The 11,006-nt window shown below is 39.7% G+C and overlaps 2 long non-coding RNA genes across 4 annotated transcripts in view; one reads left to right on the top strand and one right to left on the bottom strand.

The window, feature by feature from the left end:
* Positions 1-213: 213 nt before the first annotated feature.
* LOC147655314 (uncharacterized) lies at positions 214-6,431 on the bottom strand. Its single transcript, XR_015283987.1, has 4 exons — positions 6,342-6,431; positions 3,380-3,558; positions 2,330-2,409; positions 214-1,217 (listed from the first exon to the last, which is right to left on the bottom strand). It is a non-coding gene; the product is annotated as an uncharacterized LOC147655314 (long non-coding RNA).
* Positions 6,432-6,627: 196 nt separating this feature from the next.
* The window catches only part of LOC147655312 (uncharacterized), a 31,240-nt gene continuing 26,861 nt past the window's right edge, over positions 6,628-11,006 (top strand). Inside the window, exons 1-2 of one of the 3 annotated variants that reach the window (XR_015283980.1) lie at positions 6,628-6,744; positions 10,364-10,452. This is a non-coding gene — a long non-coding RNA (uncharacterized LOC147655312). Of the gene's footprint in view, positions 6,934-10,360; positions 10,453-11,006 lie in introns of all 3 variants that reach the window. The other 2 variants (XR_015283971.1, XR_015283975.1) reach the window with 2 other exon arrangements.

Here is an 11,006-nt window from a genome sequence, read left to right as displayed (position 1 = left end):
GAAGCAAGAAACAGACTTTATCAATCTCACAAGGAAAACATATAAACATCATAAAGCTGATTTATAGTCTCTTATTTTGCGTATTTAAACTAAATATTTTATAGAAACTACCAACATTGACTGATAATACCAAAGACAAGTAAATTTATCCTGAATGGTCTTCAGTTTATTCACTTCCTGAGACATCCTGTTTCAGTATAGAACACCCCACAAAATGCCTAAGACGATTAGAAGGTTTGCACATGCAAAATAGGGTTCCTACAGGCTGTGGATGGGTATTGCCACCACTTCTTTATGTCCTGTGGCCATGTTTTGCATGGCCACATGCAAAACATGCACTAATTGCATGTGACATTGTGCTGCATGCTAGGGTGGGCATCCAAGATTGCTCAAAAAGACCATGCAACCAAACTCCCTCTTCCCACATAGAAAGAACCAGCATCCCCTGAAATGACAAAGAATGAAGCAACAGCATGAGTTTCCAAAGCAACTATGCTTTGTTAACACTTCATGAGAGAGTATTACCATTTATCTAGAGCTCTGAAACTCATCCCAGAATTTGGGTTAATAAAGAAATCAACATTTTGTCACTTTTTTATTTTTTTTTTGCTAGTATGCAGTAATACAAGAAAGCAGCAGCAGCAGGTTTCTCATTTTGTGTGAAATTGCTCACCGTGTGGGCATTTTGTTGGATATTGGAGAAAGTGAATGGTTTACATCTGACTCACAGTGTTTTGGTGAGTAGCACGAAAGTCTCTCTTCATTCATTTATCCTTATTCATGTTGCCTATGAACTAGGTTGCCACACATTTTTATGACATCAAATTATGCACTTAAGTGCTAATATGCTCTTTCTAAATACTCAGGAAACTAATATTCAAAGAATTTGCATCTCTATCCAAAGTTAAACTAGTGTTTAATGGCTCTCTATTTAAAGAGTAATTATACTATCAGAGATGTAGGCCACATGCAGATCATCCACATAAATACTGTCATACTTTATAAGTTAAAAGACCATTTTAGACTGTGGAGCTTTCCAGTCTGTCTGACCCTGGTCCCTTCAGCAGTAAAGGAGCACCAGCAGGTGATTCAGTGCCAGTTGTAGCAACATGGTCCGGATGTGTAAGTTGAAGCATAGATGAGTCTAAATCTGTCTCAGTGGATAGGAATTAGTCTTCATTTCTCAATCTATTTATGACATTGTCATAAAGTCCTGCCTGGGAGAGGAGAACAAAAAAGTCACCTTATGTCTTAAAAATTCATCTTACCATGAATTAATGGTGCAGAAATGTGAAACTAGCAAGAATAAAGCATTTCCTTCCTGACTGCAAAACTAATATAATCCTAAATTTAACTCTGGTGGAATAAAGACATAAATGTATACTGGGAAACTGAACTAAAGACCCAAAAATACATCTAAGATTAGAAAATCTCCACATTCACGTCTAAAAAGAAAACTAAACACATTTTTCAAAGCATGTTTTCCATATGTAGCTAAATTGCAGAGTATTTCTCACCATTTATCACCCTGATCCATCTGGATGGCTGTAATACTGAAGGAAGTGGGGCTACTCTGCAGTTTCAGAGGAAACCAAAACAATACAAGGAACAGCTTTTGACACCCTGCCACAAAAACCCAGCTCTGATGCAGCCCCAAAAATTATCATGTTCTATCTTAATGTTTCATAAATACAATTTTCTAAGGTGTCCTCTCCATGGGTGCCCCTCAATTCTGCAAGTTATTTAAGTACAAGCTCATGCACATGGTTTCCACAGGAAGGGCTGCATTGCACAGACTGCTGGGAGCCAAAGGAGAAATCAGACTTTAGATTAAGTTGAAGTCATTTGCACTACTGAAACAGCAGTTTCCAGACAGACTTCCTGGCTATTTTAGTGACCCTGCTCCCTCCCTTGTCCCAGCTTCCCCCCGCTTCATCACCCACAGTTCTTGTGCATTAGTTCTCACTCAGGACCTTTCTCAGCTACAGAGGATTTGCTCCAGGGCCTGCTTCCCACTGACAGTAGGAGACAGTACTTTTCTCACTCCCAGACATCCCCCAGACCTGTATCAGACAGCTTTTGCTGTCTGAAATCCCTCCACACCATCCACAAACACATTCTACCCATCACAGTGCTGCAACCCAAACCCCCAGGGTTGTGCAGAAGAGCTGCTCCGGGAATTGTAGCCAGCAAATGACTGGCTACAGTTCCTGCTGCAAAATGCACATATGCATAAATGTGTTTTACTGCCTGTAGTGAAAACAATGGCTTACAGGATTATGTCTTGCCCTGGGGCATACCAGGATCCTAGCGGCAAAAAAACCCCTACCTGTGTCCATGTGAAAGTAGGCATCTATGTTTGAATGGATAAGTAGATCCCAGAAGATTCATAACTCTATCTTCTGCCTACTGGACAAGGATAGAGTGAAACTTAATTTTAAATAATTTTGGTAAGCTGAGAAAACATCTACACCCAAGATTTGTTCTTTGAATTACTTATTAAGCAAAGACTGAGGTAGAAGTAACATTTTTCTACATGAAAGGTGATATTAAAATAATATTAACTAACCATGCAGTGATCTTGTATTTTATGTGTGTGTAATTTAAAAAAAGTTTAAAATACCTATAATTTGCAGATGTAGTGGTCTCAGTATAAAAATATCTTGGGACCTGAGAGCTTGTTTACTCTTTCATCTCTGTCAAATGTCTTCATATAATATAAGTAGAAGATAAAATACCAGCTAGTCCCATTCCTAGCTGCTAAATAAATGTAGTGGTGTTACTGACAGGGAAGGAATTAAAATTGTCTGGTGGGTTTTTTTGAGATTTGCTTTGAGATATATTTGCTATGTAAGCAACATGGCAAGCTTGAATGCCAGCTGGCAGAATGGATCCAATGCATCCACCTTCACCTCAGGAGGGGTAGGTAGTTTACTCTCCACAATTTCAACCCCTTGCTTTCAGAGATGTTAAAAACAAAAAAAAGGAGTTCACCAATGCCTTCAGAGATGAGGGGGCTGCAAGGGGAAATGCAATTCTCAGTTTCTTAGCACAGTAGGATAAATAATCTGATGACATCATAGAAACTGTGACAAAATCCATTTACAGTGGTGTGCCCACAAATTTTCATTCACTCTTCCTGTAAGTTCAGGTAGGCAAACATCGACATGTTATTTTAGGAGAGAAGGTTTAAAAATACTGACAGCCGGCTGTTAGAAAAGGCTGTTGCTTTCCTGGGCCAGGAGACACACTCATTTCAGCCAAGGGCTTGGACAGCACAAGAGCTTTATTGTATCTGTGCATCATACCACACTGCTCATAAACAGTCAGATTATTCATGACTGAAAACTTTTATTTAATTTTAAGAGTGAAGACTTACATATCTTTAGCTGGAAATGCAGTTGGTAGCAGTTTAAATTTCTTTTTCTTAACTAAGTGTTAAAATTGTTAGTGTTCTGGAGAGGAGCAAGATGACAGAACAGCCTGTTTGTCTCTGGTGTTTACTCACTCAGGACAGGGAAGAGCCTAAAGAAACATCTGGTGTCAGCTTTTTTTCCACTGAGGAAAAAAAAATAAAGCCAGTAAGTTTTTTAGATAGAAAAGATCATGAGTCATGAAACTTCAGCTAAAAATCACAGAAAGTTAGAGATGGTGAAGAGCAGCTATATTTGTTTTTACATAATCCATAATGGAGAATGACATTCTTACTCATGTTTGGTTTTTGTTTTTATTTTTGTTTTAAATTCTGAATGCGTCTTGATTTACATTTCCAGCTGGGAAGAAGTTTGTGAGAAATTTAGGTGCACAGGCCAAAGGGGCGTGAAGGGTGGGAGCTAGGCAGGCCACAGCTGGGAGCTTACAGTGAGTGCAGAGTAATGAGGTAGCAGAAAAATTTCTTCCCCTCTGGCCTCCCTCTCCACCTTCTCTCTTTTTTTTTTTTTTTTTTCACTTTGAAAAGGGACAACAGTTTCAGAAAGGAAAAAGAGTGATTTCTTTTCCCTTTTTCTTCCCCCTTTCCTTTCTATTCTCATTCAGTCTTCCCACAGGTCACCCCAGGTTTCCTGTGTCCTAGTGGGAGCTGCAAGAGACCAGCATTGAAGTCCCAGGCAAAGCCTCCTTGTCACTTGCAGCTGGACACAAAAAGCAGCAGAGGACCAGCCCAAAACCTATCACTGCACCCTGTGCTTGGGACACCCATGACCGTCCATTGAGGCCTCAGGGTGGTGTGGTGTGAAAATCCTTGAAACTGTTTCCCCATGCAAATTTCTATGGGGAGAATGGAGGGGTTGATATAAAAAAACCACCTTGTGTTAAAATTTCCTCCCTCTCAATAACGAAATGGCCTTGCTAGGAAATTCTGTAATCTAAGTACAAGCTTAGCAGCATCCATCAAAGACAGGATGTGAGCAGTGCTTGTAAAAAGTTAATAACCTCCATGGTGGGACAGGGCAGAGCAAAGGGAAAGTGCTGAGCAATGGCCAGGAGGATCCTTTCATCTCCCAGTGAGCTCAGTGACTGGAAATGTGAAGTTCACTTAAGTTAATAGCAGTTTTTAAATGTCTTTTAAAATTACTCTGGATAAACAAACAGAAAGACTCAAATCCAGTTTTTTCTGACTCTAAGGGTTTTGGGGTTGTTTTGGGCAGCCTCATAGGTCTCGAATTCATATGAAAAAAATGAAGTGCACTTTTTAAGCAAACAGTAACCAACCAGGGCAAGTATCCATCTGTTCTTGACATGAAAGATTACCTGAAAATACAAGGTTAGTGCACATCTCAGTAACTGGGGAGGAGAAACATAAGCCCTACATATTTTTTTTCTGTGTATTTAATCCTCTTCATTGTTAAGAAAAACCTCTTAAGTGCTTACATGCAGTTCATGCAACTTCTGAATTCTTGATAACTGCATCCCTTTTAAAAACTGAATACAAATGCCTACGTGCACAATTGCACCTAGATCATACACAAATGGACCTAATTTATTTTGGTGACAAACAATGCTGTGAAATACTCTGACTTAATTTTAAAGAAAAGAAAACAATGACCAGTGCTTGTGATGCCACAAGCTGTGTCATAAAATGCACCCAACAAACCATTTACATTGCAAAAAAGTTGCCCCAACTGTTGTTTATATTGGAAGTAAGATTAGCACATTCATATCCTCTGGCTAGCAGATAACTATCAGCTGCAATCACTTGCTACCCATCAGTGGCAGTGAAGAAGAGGACATTCTCAAAGCTGAGAAATGCATAAGTATTTATATTGTTTTAAAAGGACAGCTTGAGCCCATTTCGGTTTGCTGGAAAAAGTATTGGTAAAAATGTAGTAAAATATACTAATTTATGTGAGTACTGTGTAGAATGCAATCCAAAACTCATTATGAGTTTAACTGGTGCAAGTCAGCATAAATCTGCTGAATAAGGCTGATTTATTCCAACTGAGGAAGTATATTTGGATATGTTCTACTTGATATTTCTTTACATTTCTTGATGAAAAAATGTCTGAGGTTGGTGAATTATTCCCAGTGCACCTGATAGATGGGCTGTTCCCAAAGGCTCCCCAAAACATTTCTACTCTCAGGTCTTTTGCTCTACTTCACCTGCTCAAGATAAGACTTCCGACTCAGTCCGGGGCTAGAAGGAACATGTCTCAGGCCATGCTGGCAAATAAGGAGATATTTTGGTTTTATGTATTGGTGCTCAAATTTTAAAGAACACCTTGTGCTTTAAACCAAGCTAATACAGGACACCAACAATGTCTTTTTATTCTTCTTTTCTTTCTAGAGGAACAATTTTATGGCTGAGGTGGATTGATCTGTCAAGACACCTGCACTATACAGACTTATGATTACAGGCTATGATTAATAATCCAAGGGGGCTTCTTCAGTTGCATATTTCCTAGTATAATATACAGAACAAAAAACTGTAACAGGCTCTTTACCTAAAACTCTAATTCATAGAATGATCCAGCCCTAAATCACATATTATGAATGATCTTTTGAATGTGTTACAGTGTTGTCCATGTGTAAGTTTGCAGCTGGGGCAGAATGTGAGTGAATTTATCATGTAATTTTTTCTTTTTTAAGTAACATTTCCGATTTTTGTTATGCAGTTTGATTTGTTTATTCCCCATGAGAAAAATATAAGTATTAAAAAAAAAAGTTATTTTATAAATAACAATGTCCACTGTTTGTTTACACATTTAATTTCTGCAGATTTTTTGTGGACTGAGTCCAGTAAGAAGAAAAATAATTTCATAAATTCCTATTTCTTGAAAGTGTTAAGGGGAGGATACGTGTGGGGGAAGGATGGCACAAAAGAGGAAGTAAAGGGAGTCACAAACCAATGACCCATGGAGGCTTCCTGTTGGAGTTATACATTGAAATGATCTTAATGCCCTTTTAGAAACCGGGCAGATTTGGAAATGTCTTCAGATTTCACAATTGGCTTCTGTTTTGTCACGAGACCAGCTGAGTCCTCACATCGAAACACTTTCAATCTTTCAGACCCAGCTCAGGCCCTCAGGCCCGTGGTTGTCTCTCAGCAAAATGGAAACATTCATCGAGCAGCAAGTGCCCCACTTCCAGCCCGGGAGATGCATTCGGGCTCCCCCCGCGGTGCCGGTTCCCACAGTAGGCCGGAGCCCTTCGGGGAGGTGTCGGCTGTCAGGAGTCAGCTGTCAGGATAATTCATGGCCCCGGGGGAAAGGCGAGCCGAGGAGCAGCAGCCCGCTCCAGTTGTGGGAGGTCAGCCACATCAAAGGCGGGATGTGCCGCGGCCTCCGAGCGGGGAGGAGCGGCCGCTGCTCTTGAAGTTGCCAGCTCTCCTTTCTCTGTGAGGGCCGGGCGGTGTCGGGGGATCTGTTTGAAGATCTGGGGAAAATCTGGGTTCATTCAAGCTGGAGCTGAGGAACAAAAGAAGAGGGCTCTGACTTAGTGAGTCTCGATGTAGTTTTTGTCAAATGGGTTGGAAATAAGAATATGTGGGGCGCTGCTGCTTCACTTGGCTTCTGCACTGGAACGGTGCAAATTCGCTTCGACTTCTCTTTCAGAATGCAGCAGACAAGGAAGAGTAGATCCATCTTCTCAGCACAGGAAAGCTGTGTCAGGGGTTCAGGTCCCTCAGAATGTGTGTTTGTTTCTAAGACCGTATATCTTTCCCACTCCTTGAATTAAGAAAGTTTGGAAGTGAAAAAAAACTTACTGAACTTCTGTTTTTCACTTCTGTTCTTAAAACCGAAGCAAAAGTTTGCCAGGTGTGTGGAAAAAATATGAGTTTTACTAAAGCATCTTTGTGGTGAGAGAGGGAATGGACAGGCCTGGAGCTGTCAGGGGAGAGAGCACAGATGAGAAAGACTGGAGATTACTGGGATGGACGAGATGGGGCATGACCAGAAAAAATGAAATTTGCAGATTTTAGTTCATTTCAAGTTTTACAAGCTCTTGATGTTCAGTTCATTATTGAATTACGTCTGGAAAAGTGATATCTTTTATTCCTCTTACATTCAAATGTATATACAAAATATAAATATCTATCTATCTATATACACACATGTATATCTATATAAATATCTACATATATCTACATCATATATCTACATATATCTATATATGTCACCAGGAAAGGAGATATATGAAAATGTTTCACTTCTAATGAGTGAATAAACAACTGAAGATGTCCTTGTGTCTGGGAGATTGCTCTGGCAAGGTGTGAAAAGAGTAAAAAGTGAAGATGAAATGGGAAATAATTTTTAAAAATATATTAAAAAAATAGTGGAAATACAGTTGAGAGCATTAAAATGGATTTTGTATTTGATTTACATGGCAGTCATGATTCATTTTAAGCTATGTTTTTGTATGGTCTTTGGAATATATTTGTCAGCCTATTATGTCTGCAGGCAGTTTTATTCTACCAGTTACAGCATTGAATAAGCTGTAAATATAACTTGCTTAATACTTTTTCTACTGCATAGCTGACTGGAGCCCTTTGGGGGGTGGACACAGCCTGGGTCACGTCACAGGGAAAGTCTGCTGGATGTTCCTGCCCGTATTCCTCTCTGCTGGAGTTCCCTAGGATATCCCATCTCTCCTTTTCTTCACCTTTGCCATGCTTTTTGAGTGCTCCCAAGTCTACTGAAACAAGCTCCCCTGGGACAGGCAACTTAAGATGGGTTTGCCTGGCTCTGCAGTGGCTAAAATGTGCCCAGGACATAATTGCTCTGTAAGCAGGCAACACAAGAAGGGTACATGTGCTCAGTCCAGGTTTTTGATCTGGAACATAGTGTAAAAAGGACATAGTGTGATGACATTTATCAGCACTGGCCATCTCGTTAACAACCCTTTGAAATGAGCAGGCAAATAACACCTCAAGCCTATTGTTTTAAGTGAAGTTGAAACTAACCTATAAACATGTCCCACTTGCTTTATGTCTTTGCTTCAAGATAACCCTAGATGGGAGATTTTTGCTAAAAGCTGATTATCTAACTGACAAGTTAGCCCCCAGAATACTTGCAGATGACTAGCATGGCACTGTCCAATTGTGGAATGGTCTTTCCCACTTTGCCAGCTGTGAAAGCACAGACAGGGTTCTACAGTGAATTAAATTGCATAAGGAAACCAAATGGTATTTACACCTTCTCCTTAAGTTCCAATGTCAAAAAGCCACCTCTGGATATCATTGCTGAAAGACAACAGGGAGTACTCTAACTGAATGTCCATGAGAGCAAAACTGATCAACAAGGTTCTCTCAGTAGGCCAAAGGGTAAGGAAAGTGGTGGTATGTTATGCATATGTTATGCAAGTTAGGATTTCTGGCTGTACCTGTTGTTGCTGTTAGTCTATGGGACTGTCGTTCCCACAAATTTCACACATATTAAGCTTGATTAAAAACAACCAAAGGAGTATTTAACACTCAAAGAATCCTTTCATTATGAAGAACACTGAGATGCCTGTTACATTTGCACTTAATGAAGTGCATAAAAGACAGTTGCTAAAATATGCTGTTCTCTGGCATGTAGCTCAGCTAACAGAATTTGTGGGCGGGTTTGAAACCTGGTCTCAACACCAAATCTAAAAAAAAGGCAACATTTCTGAAAGTACCAGTCGTATCTTGACAAAAGTATGACAGGACCATGTGGGCTACAAATAGCCAAGTTTGTAGAAAATACCCATGTAGAAATTCTGTATACCTTGGCAAAAATTCTGTCAACTGTCTGATCTCTTCCAGCAGAGAAGTGGAAGTTTCCACCCTGAACTCAGATGTTGTTACAAGGAGGTAAAAGAGCAAATGAAGGAATGAATTGCTCATAGTAAGCCACTCACTAGAAAATAGTAAACAGATAAGATAGAAATATCACAAAGCAGTACATGCTGCATATACCAACAAGTGGCAGCAGAAGGATAATTAGCACTTCAAAGAATTTTTATTAAGACAAGTAAAATAAAAAATAATAGTCTTCCCTCAGGCAAAGTGTACATTGAATTTAGACCTGTAGATGCAGGCAGAGATCACTGCCTCCTCCACTATATGTATGGGCTTAGTATCTCACAAGACTAGACCTGTAGCCATGCAACACTGGACCAGAAATGTGCAACAGTTTTACATGGAGCTACACTGGGAAAAGCCTGCTTCAAATGGAATACTAGTAAATTTGAGACTGGATTTTATGAAGTGTGTGGGTGGTGGTATGTGTCAATTAGGTAATTCCCATTATCCTAGTGTCCCTGCTGACTTAGAATATACACATATTGAATTCATTAAATCCAGTGTTGATCTAGGGAAGAAAATGAAGGGAATCTTCTTCTAGCTTACAGATAGAACTGATTTAAGGTTTAAGAACAGCACAGACTCAAATTTTCATAATTGCACAGTACATTCAGATAGAGGTTGTAAAGTGCTTTGAACCACAAAACATGTTGTAGCAACCACCTGCTTTCAGTTCTGGTAGCTCAAACAAGTGAAGTAGGATAGACTTGTCAGGGAGAAGAGGTGAAATGAAAGATCTGATTGCCACAGTAATTCTAGAAGGAAAGATTAAATTTGGTTGGGGTTTGAGAGAGCAGATAAAGCATCAAACTCATTATTCACGTCCATATTTTTGACATGGTTGTGGTGTTTGCCTGAATATTGGGGGTGACTCTGGACTATAGTTTGGGAGCTACCTCAGGGCAAGGAGCAGAGGGCACAGTTGATAGAAATGGAGCTAGTCCAACCTCACATGCCTTCTCTTGAGTCCTACCCAATATCTACAGTCTGGCCTAAAAAGAAAGACTAAAAAAGCTGAAAGTGCTGAAAAAGCTATTTGTCCAAGTGAGCATGGCCTTGAGCATTCACTGAGTTAACACGAAACCTTTTATGGACCAGCAGGAACTCTCTGGGTCATGGGAAACTCCAGTGGATTGGAGGCTGACATAATGAAAAGGAAGGCAGGAGAAAAGCAAGGAGGATGCAAAACAGTAAGTGATAAAGTTAGCTAACATGTCTTTTCTGGGAACAAATACAGTCAAACTGCAACAGCAAAGAGAGCAGGAAATAGGGAAGCTGCAGACATCAGTTTCTTCATTTTGATGAAACTTTCATGACATTTCACAGCACCATGTCTTGAGCAAGGACCTATGATCCAAAGGAACCACTGTAAGTTACATGGTTGGTGAAAATATATAGATAACAATTATATGACACCGGATTGAAAAAAGAAGTTGCATTTCAAAGAGGATGACTCAGCACGGATACAATCAAGATCTGCCTAGGATCCATTTTATATTTGTGGAATTTGGGGATCAGTCAAATGGAGATTGAAATTTAATTCAAAACTCTAGGATGTGATAATGGTGCCACAACCTAACCTATCTAACTGGCCGTTATTCAGCATTGAATGATGCTAGTTGATGCATCCTTGAAACATTTCACACAGTTTTATAAAATGGTCTTGAAATCTTAGAATTCCGTTGGTGGAAATCTGGTTTCATTGAGCATTTATATGTACAAAATCTCTGTGAATTTACAAACA

This window comes from Cyanistes caeruleus, chromosome 1 (assembly GCF_971803275.1).
Source record: "Cyanistes caeruleus chromosome 1, bCyaCae1.hap1.1, whole genome shotgun sequence".
Lineage (NCBI taxonomy): Eukaryota > Metazoa > Chordata > Aves > Passeriformes > Paridae > Cyanistes > Cyanistes caeruleus.
The sequence above is the reverse complement of the archived record's forward strand: the minus strand, read 5'-3'. Positions and strand labels throughout refer to the sequence as shown.